The sequence below is a fragment of the Syngnathus acus genome, chromosome 13 (genome assembly GCF_901709675.1).
Source record: "Syngnathus acus chromosome 13, fSynAcu1.2, whole genome shotgun sequence".
In the NCBI taxonomy this organism is placed as follows: Eukaryota; Metazoa; Chordata; class Actinopteri; order Syngnathiformes; family Syngnathidae; genus Syngnathus; species Syngnathus acus.
In genome coordinates, this window is record NC_051098.1 from 4480635 (window position 1) to 4500449 (window position 19815).

The window sequence follows — 19815 nt, forward strand, 5'->3', positions numbered from 1 at the left end:
GATGACAAAGGGCCCCACGTACTACCGGCATCATTAGCGGCTTTGTTTCTAAGTGACACGGAGGACGAAGAGTTTGAAGGATTTAAGGATTTGGAATGACACAGAAGGTTTGAAAAACTATTATGGCTTTTAGGCACGCCCGGTCCTACTCTACGGAGCTCTCTTTCACCTCCGTGGATAGAAGTCGGGGGCCGGCGCTCGGCCGGGTGGCTGTCCGGGGACGGTGGATGGGGCTCGGTCATGGCTTTTACGCACGCCCGGTCCTATTCTATGGATCTCTCTTCCACCTCCGTGGCTGGAAGTCCACGCCGCCACACGCCTGGAAGTTTGTTTTGTTAAATAAAGAGCCGTTTACCAAACCCACGTCTTTCCTTGAACTTTGTTAACGCTACAATAATAGATCTGTGGAATGACGACGAGGCTGACGTCAGGGCGCACGCGCGGCGTTGTTGACAAAGGACGAGGAATTTGATCGATGGATTTAATGATTGAGAGTGCACAGATGGTTTGACAATATTATTGCTTATATAATAGTTATTTGATATCTAATTTATATATCGTTATATGGGCCTGTGGAATATTTTGAAGTGCAAGCGCCGTCAGCGGCGAGCACCCATTGTTGACAAAGGACGATCGATGGATTTAATGAATTGGAGTGACACAGATGGTTTTTGGATTTTGTCGAATAAATTTCCCCCCAAAATGCGACTTATACTCCGGAGCGACTTATATATGTTTTTTTTCATGTTATTGTGCATTTCATGGCTAATGCGACCTATATTCCGGAGCGACTTTTAGTCCGAAAATTACGGTACTCAGAAGCCTAATCATTCGGAGGTGACCAACGTATCCGCGGGCATCAGGTCGCCCATGAGTAGCTCGCGGGCCTTTTCTAAACATAGCTCCCCGGTGATAAAATATTGTGAGATTGGAAATACTGAGGGCAGATTCGGGATCAACGACCCAAAAAAATCATTTTTGAAACTTCACTTGCATCTCTGATTGAGAAATTTAGTGAAAACGTGTTGACCAATGTTGTTATTACCGTATTGGCCCGAATATAGGACGACCCTCATTATAAGACGACCCCCTCTTTTTCAAGACTCAAGTTTGAAAAAAAGACTTTTTGAACACCAAATTTAATTTTTATACAGAAAATAATTACAGTACATCTGAAACAAATGATTATAACATTATATTCGAGACAAAAAGCATGTTATTTTGCCTCATTCAAATCATGCAAAAACTGTATCACATCTTAATATCTGAACATTTAAATATGTAAACTAAAGTGCAATCACATCTGTAAATGAATGGCTTCTGGTTTTTGAAATGTAAATAAACCAATCTACTGTGATAAAACAACAAAATTGCAATAACTGCATTAACCATCAAAGTGAAGTATAACTGTAACTGTAGTCTTGAAACAAATCTGAAGAAGGAAAAACATTGCAATAAAATAATGACAATAATAATAAAATAAAGACTAGACTAGACTAGACTAGACTAGACTAGACCAGTGGTCCCCAACCTTTTTTGCGCCACGCACCGGTTACGTGTAAGAAATATTTTCGCGGACCAGCCTTTATATAAATAAATAATACATTTATATAAATACATAATACATTTATAATAATTATATAAATACGATAAAATAAAATGATACGCCTGGCATAAAAACGAGTATAAACGACATAAAAATAAAACTCACCATTACGTTGAATTAGTGGGAGCACTGAGCTCGTTTCTCAGAAACGAGCCGGTCCCATCTAGGCGTAATCGGAGACAATGACACCCGAAGTGGTTAAGGTTTGTCTTTAAATGCAGGATGCTTGGTCTCCATGTGCTGAAGCAGTTTTGAAGGCTTCATTGCAGTGGCGTAGCCAGGAATTTTTCCAGTAGGGGCGCGCGCCCACAGGAAGAAAAATCGAACATCACCCACGCCGTTCGCTGATCACTAAAACAACATCCGGGTCCGGGAGGCAAACGGTGAATGGATAACATCGCGCACATAGAATAGCGCAAGCACATTCGCGCAAGACCGAAAGAAAAAAACGGCATGAAAATGAAGAATCGAAAAAGCTAGATTTTTTTCAACCGGGGCGCAGGGAGTCCTAACCGGGGCGCCGCCCCGGCTCGCCACTGCTTCATTGCCTCGTTAGCTAGCCTGTCGCCACATATTATGCAGAGTGGGCTTGGCGCGTCAGAGTCACCTGTGGCGATAAATCCATATTTTAAGTAGGACTCCAGAAATGTTCTTTTAAATGCAGCTTTCCTTTTCTTAGAAGTTGTAGCCTCTTCTTCTTCCGTCTCCTCATTGGGCTTTTTTCCGAAGAAGTTTTCCAAACATCTCTGTTCCTTGCTCATGTTTGCTTGCTTCGCGGGCTCGACTGAGGTGACATGTCACGTGATCGATACGACCGTCTTGACCTGAACCGACGGCTGTAATTGGGAGACAATCACAATTTTTTTTTATATTTTCCAAAATAAATTCGTACTCATTTTTGCTAGCTTTGCGGGCTCGACTGGGGAAACATGTCATGTGACCAGGACGAGCGTCTTGACCTGAATTAATTGATTGTCGATATATATTTTTTTTTTTCCTGTGCGGCTTGGCGGCCCGGTACCAAGTGACCCACGGAGGTTGGGGATCCCTGTACTATACTATACTATACTATACTATACTATACTATACTATACTATACTATACTATAGGGCAGGGGTGGCCAACCAGTCAGAGACTAAGAGCCGCATTTTTTTACTGTATACCGCAAAGAGCCACATACCCCCCCCCCCGCCCCGAATGGGTTTGCCCCTCCTCCTTTGCGGGATTTCACCTCATGCGCATGCGCGTTTGACGAAAATACCATATTGAACTCAAGCGAAGCGAACACGCAGCGTTTGACGAAAATACCATATTGAACTCAAGCGAAGCGAACACGCACAAAAACAAACAAACAAACAAATAAACCCACAAATGTTGATATGAACGTAAAGGAGCCGCATGAAACCCGGCAAGGAGCCGCATGCGGCTCGCGAGCCGAACGTAAAGGAGCCGCATGAAACCCGGCAAAGAGCCACATGCGGCTCGCGAGCCGCGGGTTGGTCACCCCTGCTATAGGGGGTTGGCTCGGATGGTTATGCTCTTTTCGCCCCCGGGTGTCGGTCAGAACACAGGAGGGAAGACGTGGTTGAGTTTTGATTGCTTTACTGAATTATTGGCAAAAACGTAACAGGCACTGTGGCTCATAGGGGCATACAGGCAAACTGGCAAAAGGATATAGGCACATGTTTGGTCGTAAGGATGTGAGATCAGGTGTGTGTAGTGTACATGGGTGAGTCTTTGGGTGTGTGAATGTGATTCTTGTGTGTGTGATTATTGTATGAAGCGTGTGAAGGGTGTGTGGGGTGTGTGTGTGTGGTGTGTGGTTCTGCAACAGACAGAAATACAGCACTTAAGTCAACGCTCAACTTCTGACGTCACATAACACTAGTAGACGGCGCACATTACATAACTAACTGCGCGTAACGGTTCCGCTATACCAGTGGTTCCCAAACCTTTGCAGGCTGGCGCCCCCTTTGGCTCCCCAGTGAATTCCTAGCGCCCCCCCCCCCCCCCCAAGGCATTTATATAAATAAATAATACATTTATATAAATAAATAAATAATAAATTTACAATATCATTACCATTACGTTGAATTAGTGGGAGCACTGAGTTTGTTTCTCAGAAACGAGCCGGTCCCATCTAGACGTAATCGGAGACAATGACACCCGATGTGATTTAAGGTTTGTCTTTTATTGCAGGATGCTTGGTCTCCATGTGTTGAAGCAGTTTTGAATGCTTCACTGCCTGGTTAGTTAGCCTGTCGCCACATATTAGCTTTGCGGGCTCGACTGGGGAAACATGTCACGTGACCGGGACGAGTGTCTTGACCTGAATTAATTGACCGTCGATAAAAAAAAAATTCTGTGCGGCTTGGCGGCCCGGTACCAAGTGACCCACGGACCGGTACCGGTCCGCGGCCCGGTGGTTGGGGACCACTGCCCTAACCAGCTCAACACAACACGGCGCGTTCTGGCGAGTCCCCAATTTCATGTTGACTTGAACTCAAGATGATGTTGACCGCCAGAATGCGGTTTTTATTATAAGATAAAATTCTGAACATTACAAGCTTGAAATTACAAACCTGAGCTTTTGCTTTTGTAGTCTATGCTGTCGGATCTGACTGGGCCAGAGCGGCGTGTTGTGTACAAATCGACTGCCGCCCCCCTACCGCCCCCCTACCGCCCCTTTCTTCCTCACCGCCCCCCCAGATCTTTCCACCGCCCCCAGGGGGGCGGTACCGCCCACTTTGGGAACCACTGCGCTATACTAAATAACCATAAATGAAATACTCTCGGCAACACACCAAACATAAGTCATCGAGACAACAAAATACATTTGCTGGAGACTGTTAGTTGCCGTGCCGCTGTGTAACGGCTACTCGTACGATGCGAGGAAAACTTAAAGGAGCGCGCCGAAGCTATCAATCAAACGGCGCACACACGAAACAAACCGCCATCAGACAAACGGCACAGCAGTAGACAGTAGTAACAATGAAATGTATATACTCACTTTGTGTCACAGACGCACACGATCACAGCAACATACTCAGTCGATACCAGCAACCTTTAACTTACCGCTGCGCACAAGCTCCAACAATCGCGATAAGCTGAGGTAACTCACGCGAGACTTAAGGCACGGTGACATAACTTTCCAACATTTTAACATCAACATAGGAACCTTTCTAACAGCTATTTTTATTTTTATTCTTTGTGACAGGGGTTTGCTTTGGCCTGGGGAGTTCAGCATTAGCTTTAAAGATATCTGGCGCCATCTAGCGTTGTAAATGGGTATAATGTCTAGACCCCGAATGTAAGACGACCCCCACTTTATCTTATTTCAATGCAAAAAACACAGTCTTATATTCGGGCCAATACGGTAATTGGCATGTAACAATATCCATCCATCCATTTTCTGTACCGCTTAGTCCCCACGGGGGTCGCGGGCGTGCTGAAGCCTATCCCAGCTGTCATCGGGCAGTAGGCGGGGGACACCCTGAACCGGTTGCCAGCCAATCGCAGGGCACACGGAGACAAACAACCATTCACACTCGCACTCACACCTAGGGACAATTTGGAGTGCTCAATCGGCCTACCAAGCATGGTTTTGGGATGTGGGGGGAAACCGGAATGCCCGGAGAAAACCCACGCGGGCCCGGGGAGAACATGCAAACTCCACACAGGGAGAGCCGGAGGTGGAATCGAACCCGCACCCTCCCAACTGCGTGGGGGACGTGCTACCCAGTGCGCCACCGAGCCGCCTTGTAATAATATCATTAAAGATATTTTGAGCAAATACATAATTTCATACGTTATTATCTAACTATGGGACAAGCGGTATAGAAAATGGATGGATTATCTAACTGATAACTTTTTTAATAAAAAAGTACCTGTGGTGTAATCCATAGCATTGCAGTTCATATGTTTTACCACTCGAGGGCAAACTATGTCTATGTATACAGGTTGAGTACTGCAGAGGAACATCAGAACCACGTTGTTGAAGCCTGTTAATAAAGAGGCTGCATGGACTCAAAACAGCAGTCTTTATCTGTAAAAACCTAACACAACAGTACAGAAGAAGTAACTGTCAGTTTCCAAAAGGTGGCGAATGTTAGAGAACGGACCGAATGTTGATTTTTCGTCAGGGATCGTTCAATGTCGCCAAAGGTTGCAGGCGTTTGCCAAATATTCGCCAAAAGGTTAATGACGGAAACAGTTTTTCTTTTCAGAAAGAAATGTTGAGCATAATAAAAAAAGTATTGCGACAAGCAAATCTGTATTTTGTTGTTTGACGCTAAACAATGGTAGTAACAATTATTCAACTTTTAAAAAGTAATGTTGTCTGAAAATATGATCTTAGACACCAAGAAAAACAATCCAAGGCCCAATAATTTAAATGGTGAAAGTCATTACAGAATTATTAAACATTTTGTCCTTTGACTACCGTAAATTCCGGACTATAAGCCGCGACTTTTTTCCAAAATTTTGAACCTTGCGGCTTATAATCAGGTGCAGCTTATATAAGGATTTTTTTCGTGATTTTTGTGATGACTTGATCACTTTTATACACTGCGGTATCTTGAAGAAAAAAACAACAACATAAATACTATTTTGAAACACTACTATGGCTGCTGCTTATTCTGGCTGTGTTGCTTGTGACTATTAAGAGCTTTAGTAGGAATGCACGCTAGGTGACCTGCGTCAAAGGGCTCTAAACCCTTTCTCTTACTCTGCCATGTGACTCAGAGATTACACAAAGCAGTGGCGCTGTTTGGACCATCTGCATTGTATTAAAACCCAATCAATCAGCATTTAAATTCAATTCTTCTGACATTTTGCTCACCAAAAACAAGTTGTAATGAACGTGAACTTTTAATGCATTTTATTCAGAAGGTTACTTTGAACCCCGAGGCTTAAATGGCGGCGCGGCGTATTTATGGATTTTTACGGCCTCCAGGGGGCGCTCTAGCAGGAAGCAAGAGCGAGACAGACGAAGAAGAGATAATGCGCCGAAGTCGTGTTCATGGAGAACGCAGAGTATGTTCAAAAGCTAAATTTATTATAAAATGTCAGATATTCATTGAGTACCGAGAAAGCCTTAGTAGTAATATTAATAACACAAAAATGTTACAATGTTGTTTATTTGGATCCATTATCTATGGAAAAGGTTGGGTGGCCAGCACACTGAATAAGCGTGGGATATATATACAATGAGAAGATTGTTTGCAAGCACTGAGCTCCCTGCCATTGCCTACAGGTTTTCCACTGTTGCTTATGTAACCTTATTTTAGAACATTAAAAAGTCTCTCTCGCAGCATTTAATCTCTGCTTTTTCTTTTTACCATGGGCTTATCTCTCTCTCTCTCTCTCTCTCTCTCTCTCTCTCTCTCTCTCTCTCTCTCTCTCTCTCTCTCTCTCTCTCTGTCTGTCTGTCTGTGTGTCTGTGTGTCTGTCTGTCTGTATACCGTCCATCCATCCACCCACCAACCCATCCATCCCTCCCTCCATCCATCTAGCCATCCCTCCCTCTCTCCCTCCCTCCATCCATCCATTACGGTGACCCGAAATGCAAATCACAAATACAAAAAACAAGCAAAGAAAAAAAATTGAAACCAAAGAACAAAAATATTACAAAAGATAAAACACAACTGCAAATCACATACAAAAACAAGTATATAAGAAAAAGCAATTGCAAACAAAAAAATATGCAAACAAGAAAAATAAATCATGAACCAAAAAGCTAACAAACAAGAGTTTTCGTTTTGTTTTTTTGTTTACGTTTGTTGCTTGCTTTTTGTTTTTGCCGATTCCTTTTTCTTTTTTGCTTGGTTTTTTGTTTGCGTTTCTTTTCGCTGTTTGCTTGCTTTTTTGTTTGCGATGGCTTTTTATGCTTGCTTTTTTTTTCTTTGCTTGTTTTTTGTCTTTTTTTACAGTTGTGTTTCAGCAGTTGCCTTTCGAACAAGTTTAATTTCTACTGTGCTATATATTGTGTTGCACACCAAGCACCAAATTGCACACATGCATGAATGCAGAGAAAGATGTCAGTGTAGCACTCATAACAAGTGTGCCTTTACTGTGATTGTTGATTTAATTAAGTTTGATGGTTGTTTATCACCACCTGTGGGAGGGGCCAAAAAGGGTCGGGTGCAGTGCAAGCTGGGCGGCGGCCAAAGGCAGGGACCTTGGCGGTCTGATCCCCGGCTGCAGAAGCTGGCTCTTGGGACATGGAATGTCACCTCTCTGGCTGGAAAGGAGCCCGAGCTGGTGTACGAGGCAGAAAAGTTCCGACTAGATATAGTCGGACTTGCCTCCACGCACAGTTTGGGTTCCGGTTCAAGCTCTCTCGAGAGGGGCTGGACTCTCTTCCACTCTGGAGTTGCCCACGGTGAGAGGCGTCGAGCAGGTGTGGGTATACTTATTGCCCCCCGGCTGGGCGCCTGCACATTGGGGTTCACCCCGGTGAACGAGAGGGTAGCCTCCCTCCGCCTTCGGGTGGGGGGACGGGTCCTGACTGTTGTTTGTGTCTATGCACCAAACGGCAGCTCAGAGTACCCACCCTTCTTGGAGTCCCTGGAGGAAGTGCTGGAGAGCGCTCCTTCTGGGGACTCCATCGTTCTACTGGGTGACTTCAATGCTCACGTGGGCAATGACAGTGAGACCTGGAAGGGCCTGATTGGGAGGAACGGCCCCCGCGATCTGAACCCGAGTGGTGTTCTATTATTGGACTTCTGTGCTCGACATGGATTTTCTATAATGAACACCATGTTCAAACATAAGGGTGTCCATGTGTGCACTTGGCACCAGGACACCCTAGGCCGCAGTTCGATGATCGACTTTGTAGTCGTGTCATCGGATTTGCGGCCGCATGTTTTGGACACTCGGGCGAAGAGAGGGGCGGAGCTGTCAACTGATCACCACCTGGTGGTGGGTTGGCTCCGATGGTGGGGGAAGATGCCGGTCCGACCTGGCAGACCCAAACGTTCTGTGAGGGTCTGCTGGGAACGTCTGGCGGAATCCCCTGTCAGGAAGAGCTTCAACTCCCACCTCCGGCAGAGCTTTTCCCACGTCCTGGGGGAGGCGGGGGACATTGAGTCCGAGTGGACCTTGTTCCGCGCCTCCATTGTTGAGGCGGCCGACCGGAGCTGTGGCCGTAAGGTCATTGGTGCCTGTTGTGGCGGCAATCCCCGAACCCGCTGGTGGACACCGGCGGTAAGGGATGCCGTCAAGCTGAAGAAGGAGTCCTATCGGGCCGTTTTGGCCTGCGGGACTACGGAGGCAGCTGACAGGTACCGGATGGCCAAGCGGAACGCGGCTTCGGCGGTTGCTGAGGCAAAAACCCGGACGTGGGAGGAGTTTGGCGAGGCCATGGAGAATGACTTCCGGACGGCTTCGAGGAAATTCTGGTCCACCATCCGGCATCTCAGGAGGGGGAAGCAGTGCAACGTCAACACTGTTTACAGTGGAGATGGCGTGCTGCTGACCTTGACTTGGGACGTCGTGTGTCGGTGGGGAGAATACTTCGAAGACCTCCTCAATTCCACCGACACGTCTTCCATTGTGGAAGCAGGGCCTGGGGACTCTGAGGCGGACTCTCCAATCTCTGGGGTCGAAGTCACTGAGGTACCGTTTTTGTCCGTGTATAATACGCAAAATTTAACTAATTTATTGTCCTAAAATCTGGGGTGCGCATTATACAAGGGTACACATTTTTTTAAATTTTTTTTTTTTTTTTAATTTCTTTTTTTTTTTTTTTTAAGAAAATCATGGTACTGGTACGAGTATTGATTTATGTATTGTTCTCTTCTTGTCATGTTGTGAAAGAATGTGGGTTGAATAAATACCGAAAGAACAATAGTGTGTTTGTACTGTTTCGTCAAAGAAGGGATAATAGTCCTCTTCTCTTCTTGACTGACAATGAATGTGATAGTTTAATACAATCAGCAAATAACAAAATGCGTATTACAGGTAATATTTTATTTCACAACACTTTGCCTTGTTCCTTTCGTCTCTGCTGTTCACTTCAAACACGCTCCATACGAACGCAATGCTCTCGTATCAGACGCTTGCTCAATCACCTGCTCGTTTGCTGTCACAATGTACCCTACACAAATCCGAAACATTTGTTGCGGCTCCGAGTCACGACGAGGGGCAAGTTTTGGTTTCCAAGGGTGTTTTTATTCCTCTTCAACGTCTCTCCCATACAGAGCCGCCTTTTTCACATGTCCGCACGTCACTTTCCTCTCTTTTCATCTGATCGCGGTGGTGCCTTTACGGGCAGTCGGAGAAATCAACGCCAAAAAAAAAATACATCCAGCCTAGTTAAGACCATACCAAAGACTATAAAAATGGGACCCATTGCCTCCCTGCGTGTGTGACGATCATTGGGACTTAAAAAAAATAAAAATTAAAAATAAAAAAAATAAAATAAAATTGGGTGCGTATTATACATGGGTACAGGCTTTTTTCCAGCATCAACATGCCATTTTTAGGGTGCGTATTATACATGGGGGCGCATTATACACGGAAAAAAACGGTAGTTAAAAAACTCCTCGGTGGCAAGGCCCCGGGGGTGGATGAGATCCGCCCGGATTTCTTAAGGGCTCTGGATGTTGTGGGGCTGTCATGGGTGACACGTCTCTACAACATCGCGTGGACATCGGGGACAGTGCCTCTGGATTGGCAGACTGGGGTGGTGGTTCCCCTCTTTAAGAAGGGGGACCGGAGGGTGTGTTCCAATTACAGGGGAATTACACTCCTCAGCCTCCCTGGTAAGGTCTATTCAGGGGTGCTGGAGAGGAGGGTCCGTCGGGAGGTCGAACCTCGGATTCAGGAGGAACAGTGTGGCTTTCGTCCTGGCCGTGGAACAGTGGACCAGCTCTTTACCCTCAGCAGGATCCTCGAGGGTGCATGGGAGTTCGCCCAACCAGTCCACATGTGTTTTGTGGACTTGGAGAAGGCGTTCGACCGTGTCCCTCGGGAGGTTCTGTGGGGGGTGCTTCGGGAGTACGGGGTACCGAGCCAACTGATAAGGGCGGTTCGGTCCCTGTATCACCGATGCCAGAGTTTGGTCCGCATTTCCGGCAGTAAGTCGGATTCGTTCCCAGTGAGGGTTGGACTCCGCCAAGGCTGCCCTTTGTCACCGATTCTGTTCATAATTTTTATGGACAGAATTTCTAGGCGCAGCCGAGGCTTTGAGGGTGTCCGGTTTGGGGACCTCAGCATCGCGTCTCTGCTTTTTGCAGACGACGTGGTGCTGTTGGCTTCTTCAGGCCGTGATCTCCAGCTCTCACTGGAGCGGTTCGCAGCAGAGTGTGAAGCGGTCGGCATGAGGGTCAGCACCTCCAAATCCGAGTGCATGGTCCTCGATCGGAAAAGGGTGGAATGCCTCTCCGGATCGGGGATGAGATCCTGCCTCAAGTGGAGGAGTTTAAGTATCTTGGGGTCTTGTTCACGAGTGAGGGGAGGATGGAGCGCGAGATCGACAGGCGGATTGGTGCAGCGTCGGCAGTAATGCGGACTCTGTACCGGTCCGTCGTGGTAAAGAGAGAGCTGAGCCAAAAGGCAAAGCTCTCAATTTACCGGTCGATTTACGGTCCTACCCTCACCTATGGTCACGAGCTATGGGTCGTGACCGAAAGAACGAGATCCCGGATACAAGCGGCCGAAATGAGTTTTCTCCGCAGGATGTCCGGGCTCTCCCTTAGAGATAGGGTGAGAAGTTCGGTCATCCGGGAGAGACTCGGAGTAGAGTCGCTGCTCCTCCACGTTGAGAGGAGCCAGATGAGGTGGCTCGGGCATCTCATCAGGATGCCTCCTGGACGCCTCCCTGGGGAGGTGTTCCGGGCATGTCCCACCGGTAGGAGACCCCGGGGACGACCCAGGACGCGCTGGAGAGACTATGTCTCTCAGCTGGCCTGGGAACGCCTTGGGATCCCCCGGGATGAGCTAGATGAAGTGGCTGGGGAGAGGGAAGTCTGGGAGTCCCTCCTGAAGCTGCTGCCCCCGCGACCCGACCCCGGATAAGCGGAAGAAGATGGATGGATGGATGGATGGATGGATGGATGGATGGATGGATGGATGGATGGATGGATGGATGGATGGATGGATGGATGGATGGATGGATGGATGGTTGTTTATCATTATAATAGTCTTGGCAAAACTGGTGAACTGACCAGCACATCTATTCCAAATTTCATACATCAATTGTTTGGCTTAAAAAACACAAATGACGCAAGTCTAAGACACAATGTGAACAACAATGGGTTGAATGGAATTTTGGATGTGTTACATAAAGCTCTTTTTGGCAATATAAATGATGAAAAGCTCTATTCCTGGCTAGAAGATGGTTTGAAGAAATGATGTGACACATAAATAATGGGAGGTGCGGCGCCAAAATAACAGTAATGATGTAATTGCAAACACATTGATTCAAATTGTGAAAATGTTTTAAATGGCACAGGGAAGCATCTGGACCTTCAGAATAAAACATACAGCACAGGCAAAGAAAATAATTTCTCTTCTGTCAATAAAGTGTTCCTCAAATTTGCATATTGTTTGGTATTTCCGTCACTGTAATGCTGACATTTTAGGTGAGAGAAATTTGTCAGACATTGCCATGTCCTACCCAATAAAAATCACATAACACATGCATTGTTTTGGCCTGCGTTATTGTTAGTGTGGGCTGGGAGACAATCTAATAGTTTTTCCAACATCAGAGTGAGCTCACTGTCCTGGTTTGGTACTTTAGACTAAGCACGGCTTGTTTTACTTTGTTTAATTTAGCAGCCACATCTTTGCATTCCACATCGGAACATGTTCATGGAGCATTTCTGTATTTATGACACGTCTTTCTCAGTAACATCAGTGGTTCCCATATCACAGAAAAGCTGTGTTGTTTGTTCTTTAGATGCTCACTGAACTGAAGTCTCATGAGAATTGCCAACAAGCTTACATGGTATCACATACGTATGATATACGCAGTTGATGGACGTCATTACACATAGCTGTACGACTTAGCATCAGTGAACGTTTAAGTAGCACATAATGCATGCAAAGAGATTCTTCGGGAAGTAGCAGTGGGAGGACTGTGTAACATTATTTTAACGACTAACTAAAATATAAAAAGGACTGCGATCAGTAACATGCAATAAACTGTACAGTGCGTGTCTGCTCGAAAGCTGCGTGATTATCCACCAATAAAACAACCAACTGAACAAAAGACATCTCAAGTCTAGAAAGACCTGACCCAAGGGGTCATGGTAACCTGCCGAAGTTCATCCACAAGATATTTCTAGCAGCATGAGCAATTTGGTGCAGTGAAGCAGCAAATATTCCTCAAAACTCAAAATGACGATAGACGTGTTTTCTTCACAGATGGCACGAGGAATTCTGTTGATAGTTTATAGCAGGGGTGTCAAACAAATTTTTTTCGCAGGCCACATTGTAGTCCTAGCTTCTTTCGGAGGGCCATTATGACTGTCAACTAGGGGTGTAACGATTCATCGATACACATCGATTAATCGATATAATGCTCTACGATTTATTGGCATCGATGCTAAACGTAAACATCGATTTATATCGCCGTGTTTGACCTCGGACATTAGACGCGACTTTATTTTGAAACCCAGTTCATTGTTGCTTGCTTCCTCTTTCCGGGAGCAGTACGCGGCGTGTTGTGTTGTGAGCAGAGCAGGCACGTGAAAGGGGAGCCGACAACTACGCGGCTCCTGGGCTGGTGCTATGGCTAGTGTCCAAGAAGACGAGGAAATTCGCTCCCCTTTGGGCTTCAAGTCATTCGTTTGGAAGCACTTTGGATTCCAAAGAAAAGATGGCTCAACGGACAATTAAAATTATTGTAAATAAATAGTTCAGCAATGCACTTTAAAGTTAATGGTATTACAAAAAAAGAAAGAATATTAATTTTCCTTTACTTATATGAGAAAAAATATCGGAATTTGATAAAGTTCAGTGTTAAAATAAGCACTTTGTCCTACAATACTCTTGTAATTTCCTAAATAAAGAGTTTGCAGTACCTTGTTGATTTTGCGTATGAATTGTTATAAAGCAGGATATTGTTCTATATTTTTTATTTTAAAAAAAAATATAAAAATAAAAATATCGATCGTGGAGCACTATATCGTGATGTATCGTGAATGAATCACAGCAGGCTTTAAGATATCGGCAAATATCGTATCGAGATTCTTTGTATCGATATATCGTATCGTGACAAAACCCGCGATTTACACCCCTACTCTTTACTTATATCAGAAAAAATATGGGAATTTGATAAAGTTCAGTGTTAAAATAAGCACTTTGTATACTACAATACTCTTGTAATTTCCTAAATAAAGAGTTTGCAGTACCTTGTTGATTTTGCGTATGAATTGTTATAAATCAGGATATTGTTCTATATTTTTTATTTAAAAAAAAAATCGATCGTGGAGCACTATATCGTGATGTATCGTGAATTAATCACAGCAGGCTTTAAGATATCGGCAAATATTGTATCGTGTTTCTTTGTATCGATATGATATCGTATCGTGACAAAACCCGCGATTTACACCCCTACTGTCAACCCAAATAAATGTATGAGCGCCTCATATCATATACAGTAAAAGCTACAAAATAAACTGACAAATAACTCGTTTTCAAATCAGACGAGTAAAAACTGGTCAAATATTTAAAAAAAAGATATTATTAAAAGTGAAGACAATTTGCAATTCTAGTAATGACACACGAATTGGATGCACAATTTGTCTTCGCGGGCCACATAAAATGATGTGGCGGGCCGTATCTGGCCCCCGGGCTTTGAGTTTGACACCAGTGGTTTATAGGGTCACTTCACACTTAACGGCTTTCACTCAATGTAGTAGGTTGAAAGGCATAAATGGGTACAACTGGGTACAATAAAAGAGGTGCTACTTGGTCTCATGTTTTCTTCCTCCTTTTTTCTCCACCCAAGGCACTGCGCTACATCACATGATTCAGAGGAATTTACGTTGGAATGAAGGCTTATTGTTCTGTCTGGCTAAGGTTTGCGTTTTCCAGTAGTAGATTGGCAGGATAATATTGTGATCTGTAGAGGTAGAGGGAGGAAAAAGAAGAAATTGACACATCTCGATAGAGAGTTGAAATGTTTTTCTTCTTGCTCCTGTCAGCAGGTAGTTGGAACATTCAAGCTACTGCTAGAGAGAGAGAAATCAGAATGCCTAATACCTTTCAGATGACCGTCATTGCTGTCTCTGAATTGCTGGAACAACTGAATTGCTTTTTGTAGTGCTGCAATAATAACGGTGTAACATTAGCAAGGTAGTGGGTTCACCTCTTGGAATGGAGAATCTGGAAGTCTCCACTGTTACTTTCTGGGGATGCAAGAAGCTAATGAATCTGGCAAATGTTTGATTTGTGGAAGATTCCATTGACTCCAACTTTTCCATTGATTGGGAATGTATGACATGTGCATTAGTCATGCAGAGTGTTTTATTTTTCCTGGCTCACCGACTCACAATTGCATTATCAGTCTGCTCGTTAATTGCTCTATCCATTTCATCTAAACTGCTCCCACTTCCTCCTCCTGCCCATGCACGTCCACAGATAGCTCAAAATGTAAACCAGTCGTAAACACTTCTGCGAACACCTAGAAAAAAAACATGCAAGGAGCAATGGATGAGCCAAGTGTTACACAACAGGGATCAAATGGACGCTGGCTAGAATAAGTGCTTAATCATTGTGTCATATTTATCCACCTGTCTTTTGTCAACAGAAACTTTGTATGATTGCCATTAGTGTGCAGCCAGGTTTTTTCCGCAGAAACATTTAGGAAATTTATCTTGTCAAAAGGCTCAACAGGCAAAGGCCCCAATGAGTAAAATTGTTGATGCTCAGAGAAACTTAACATTGTTGTACTGTAGTTTTTGATGACGCAAATGTTGGCTTAAACCAGCAATATTTCATGTTTCTACGCAGGCTAGTTCAATTTTCATGGGTTTTTTCAAAGATCTATTAGAAGCAGGGTCCACGTCATGACAAGTTTAATCCGGTGTATGAAGTAGGATTTATAGTGAGCTTTGTTTAGGTGATCTCAAAGAGGCAGACTGAGAAACGTCTGTCGTAAATTTCTTAAAAGGTTCATCCAACCATTGAATTTAGTAAAAACAATATTGCCCTCAATCTCTGAACTGCTGGTCATCTTTTTGCAGGCCTTGTCATTCTGCCATCTATAGCCAAGGGACCGTATTGAGACTAAATCCCTTGCCTCATCTGCATGAATTTATCAAATGCACTACAGGAACTCAAAACTGAGTCCCCTATTGTGAAGGGCAGAAACAACTCCACACATGGAATTAGTTGTCTTTTTATTTGCATGTTATGCATTTACAAAAAACACCCTTTTACTAACAGGACTGCAGATCCAGAACACTAGCAAATTCAGAATCAGTACAAACACAAACCTTAAACTACAGAGTGGTCAGTTGTCAGTTTTTAAGAGCCAGCTGTAAAACAATCTCAGACACACCACAACATCAGTTCTCCCTAATGTGCAGTTTATAACACTAGCCGGGATGTTTTAGACAGTTTCTCAAAACAGCACAGTATCAAAGACACAAAATACTTTTTTTCAGAAAGCAGGTTGTAATCAAGTAACCTACAGTATAAAGAATATGCAACATACTTTGTATATACTGCATTCATTTCTTCTTCTTCCAGAGTGCTCAACCTCACAAGGGTCGCGGGCATGCTGGAGTCTATCTCAGCAGACTTTGGGCGGTAGGCGGGGTAAACCCTGAACTGGTTGCCAGCCAATCCCAGGGCACACATAGACAAACAACCATTCACACTTGCAACCACACCTACAGGCAATTTGGAGCGTTCAATTGGCTTTCCACGCATGTTTTTGGAATGTGGGAGTAAACCAGAGTACCTGGCGGAAACCCACGCAGGGGCGGGGAGAACATGCAAAACTCCACACAGGAAGGCCGGAGTCGTATCCTACACCTTCGAACTGTGAGACGGATGTGCTCACCACTGCTCCGCCGTGCCAAGTATTTACTGCATATTATTATTTATTGTACATGCACAGATCGAAGACTACTCAAACATACTCCCAACTCAATTGGTTCTATTCACATTTAACAAGATGCCATCAAACAGTGACCATGATATAAAATTCACCAATGTATATACTGTATACATATATTTATATATATATATATATATATCCTATTATGAAGACAACTTTTAAATAAAGCATAGACTGGTAGAAAACTGGTATACAACACCACGTGTACACTCTAAAGGCATATCTTGTATTTAATCAAGATATAGTTAAAACATTGCACATAAAAGGACTGAATATATGGGAAACAAAGGTCATGCTCCAGCAAAAGATCCAAAACTAGGCTGTAAAATCAACACATTACGCTTACCAGACCACATCGGCAACTAAACACAAAGTGCTCTCAACTTTACATACTGGAGCATAAACATGCAACTTCAGAGAAGAACATAAAGGAGCAGAACGGAAGCAACATCTTGTTTCACAGATCAAATGGGCTCTTTTTCTAAAAAAAATAAATAAAAATAAAATCATACATTCTTTTTTTAAAATACAAACATAATTTAGCATTCCAGGAACAGAATTTTAAATTTAAACAACACTTATTAGTTCACAAAAATGGTTCGGGCACTTTTCAGCATACAGCAGCATTTTCATGTATATACTATATCTATCAAAAAGAAAAAAGTTGAAAAACACACTCCCCATTGACACAAATAAAGAGGATATGATGGACAATTGGAGAAAAAAAATGTATAAATGTTTGATAATGTGCAATTAGAGATAATAGGTCCATTTACTAAGGCTAGCCTCTCAGATGCACAACATTGTACATTTGTTTTTGTTTTGTTTCGTTTTCAAGGGCAGCAGAACCTCTTCAATAAACTGCATGGACCACTTGCATGATTATCCTCCTCCTTTTATGTGCAAATACTGATTGCCAGGGCAAAACCTTAAATGAGATAAGAGAACATTTGGTCCTATGGGCGAGAGCTCCATTTTTAGTCGAACAAAAAGTCAAATGGCACAAGTTTGAAAAGGTGTCTCACACAATGGCACCGTGTGACACACAATCTTAAGACATCACTCAGTGAATTTAAAAAATTGTGACAGTTACAAAACCGTACAACGCTCATTTGTACAATCAACTCATTTATAAAATGGAGAATAAGACAAAAAAAGTTTATATCTTCCTATCTGAACCTAAAGTGGCAGCTGCAAAAAACACAGATATTAAATCCAGTCAGTCAGTAGCATTCAACTTATGGATAATAAGAATATGTGTCATTATCTTGATCAGTATCAGTGTTTCTAAACAGTTGCAAACACACAAAGGTTTGCCCCCCCCTCCTCCAAAAAAAGAACAAAACAACGACTACGACATAACATCCAACAAGTAATCTCTTCACATGATACCAAGCAGCTCTGCTTTGAAAAAGTGGCCAAGGGAAACAGCAAGCACAACGTGCTTTGGGATCATCATCACGCAGGGATAACATTTCTAGAAAAGACAATCGTGTTGAAACAAACTTCCAACCGTCATGCAATATCCTTTGCATAACTGTTACGCAACTACCGTATTTTTCGGACTAAAAGTCGCTCCGGAATATAGGTCGCATTAGCCATAAAATGCACAATAACGTGAAAAAAAACATAAGTCGCTCCGGAGTATAAGTCGCATTTTGGGGGAAATTTATTCGACAAAATCCAACACTAAGAACAGACATGAACGAGCAACAACAGGCTAAACGATAGGTATGCTAACGTGACATAAACACAAACGAAGAGCTGAGAACGGGCCTGACGTAACATTCAGAGTTATTCAATAACTATTACATAAATAACACGTTTATAAAAACCATCTGTCACTCCAATTCATTAAATCCATCGATCGTCCTTTATGTCAACAATGGGTGCGCGCCGCTGACGGCACTTGCACTTCAAAATATTCCACAGGCCCATATAACGATATATAAATTATATATCAAATAACTATTATATAAGCAATATTATCAAACCATCTGTGTCACTCCAAATCATTAAATCCATCGATCAAATTCCTCGTCCTTTGTCAACAACGCCGCGCGTGCGCCCTGACGTCAGCCTCGTCGTTATTCCACAGATCTAGTATATAACAATATTGTAGCGTTAACAAAGTACAAGGACCCAAGTACGTGGACTTCCAGGCGTGTGGCGGCGTGGACTTCCACCCCGGAGGTGGCACTTCCAGCCACGGAGGTGGAAGAGAGCTCCATAGAATAGGATCGGGCGTGCGTAAAAGCCATGTCCAAGCCCCATCCACCATCCCCGGACAGCCACCCGGCTGAGCACCGGCCCCCGACTTCCATCCACGGAGGTGAAAGAGAGCTCCGTAGAGTAGGACCGGGCGTGCGTAAAAGCCATGTCCGAGCCCCATCCACTGTCATCGGACAGCCACCCGGCCGAGCGCCGGCCCCCGACTTCCATCCACGGAGGTGAAAGAGAGCTCCGTAGAGTAGCACCGGGCGTGCGTAAAAGCCATAATAATTTTTCAAACCTTCTGTGTCACTCCAAATCATTAAATCCTTCAAACTCTTCAAACTCTTCGTCCTCCGTGTCACTTACAAACAAAGCCGTTAATGATGCCGGTAGTACGTGGGGCCCTTCGTCATCTTCGTCATCCCGTGATCGAATATTTGTCCTTTTTGTAAACAACCGCCGCGCCACGCCGTGCTGCTGACGTCACTTGAAATTCAAATTACAGTAATCCCTTGCTACATCGCGGTTTCACTTTTTATTATTTTTTTATTTTTGAAACAATTTACATACAAGTCGCTCCTCAGTATAAGTCGCCCCCCACCCAAACTATGAAAAAGAAACGCGACTTATAGTCCGAAAATTACGGTAGTTACTTTACAAATAAAGATCACAAACATTTGTGATCCAGCTGTTCATTTCTCTTTTCCGGGTATTTAAAAAGGGGAAACTATGAATCCCAAAAATGTTGCTATTGCGTTTGGATAAAGTATAAATACAAAGCTCATGTATGAAAAGCAAGTGAAAAGAGGACATGTGCACATGGGCAGAAATATTATAGCGTAAAAAAAAAAAAAAAACGATTAAATAACACGAGCAAGCCGGATTGCAACCGGAATTAAATGCTACGTTAGGATTTGTG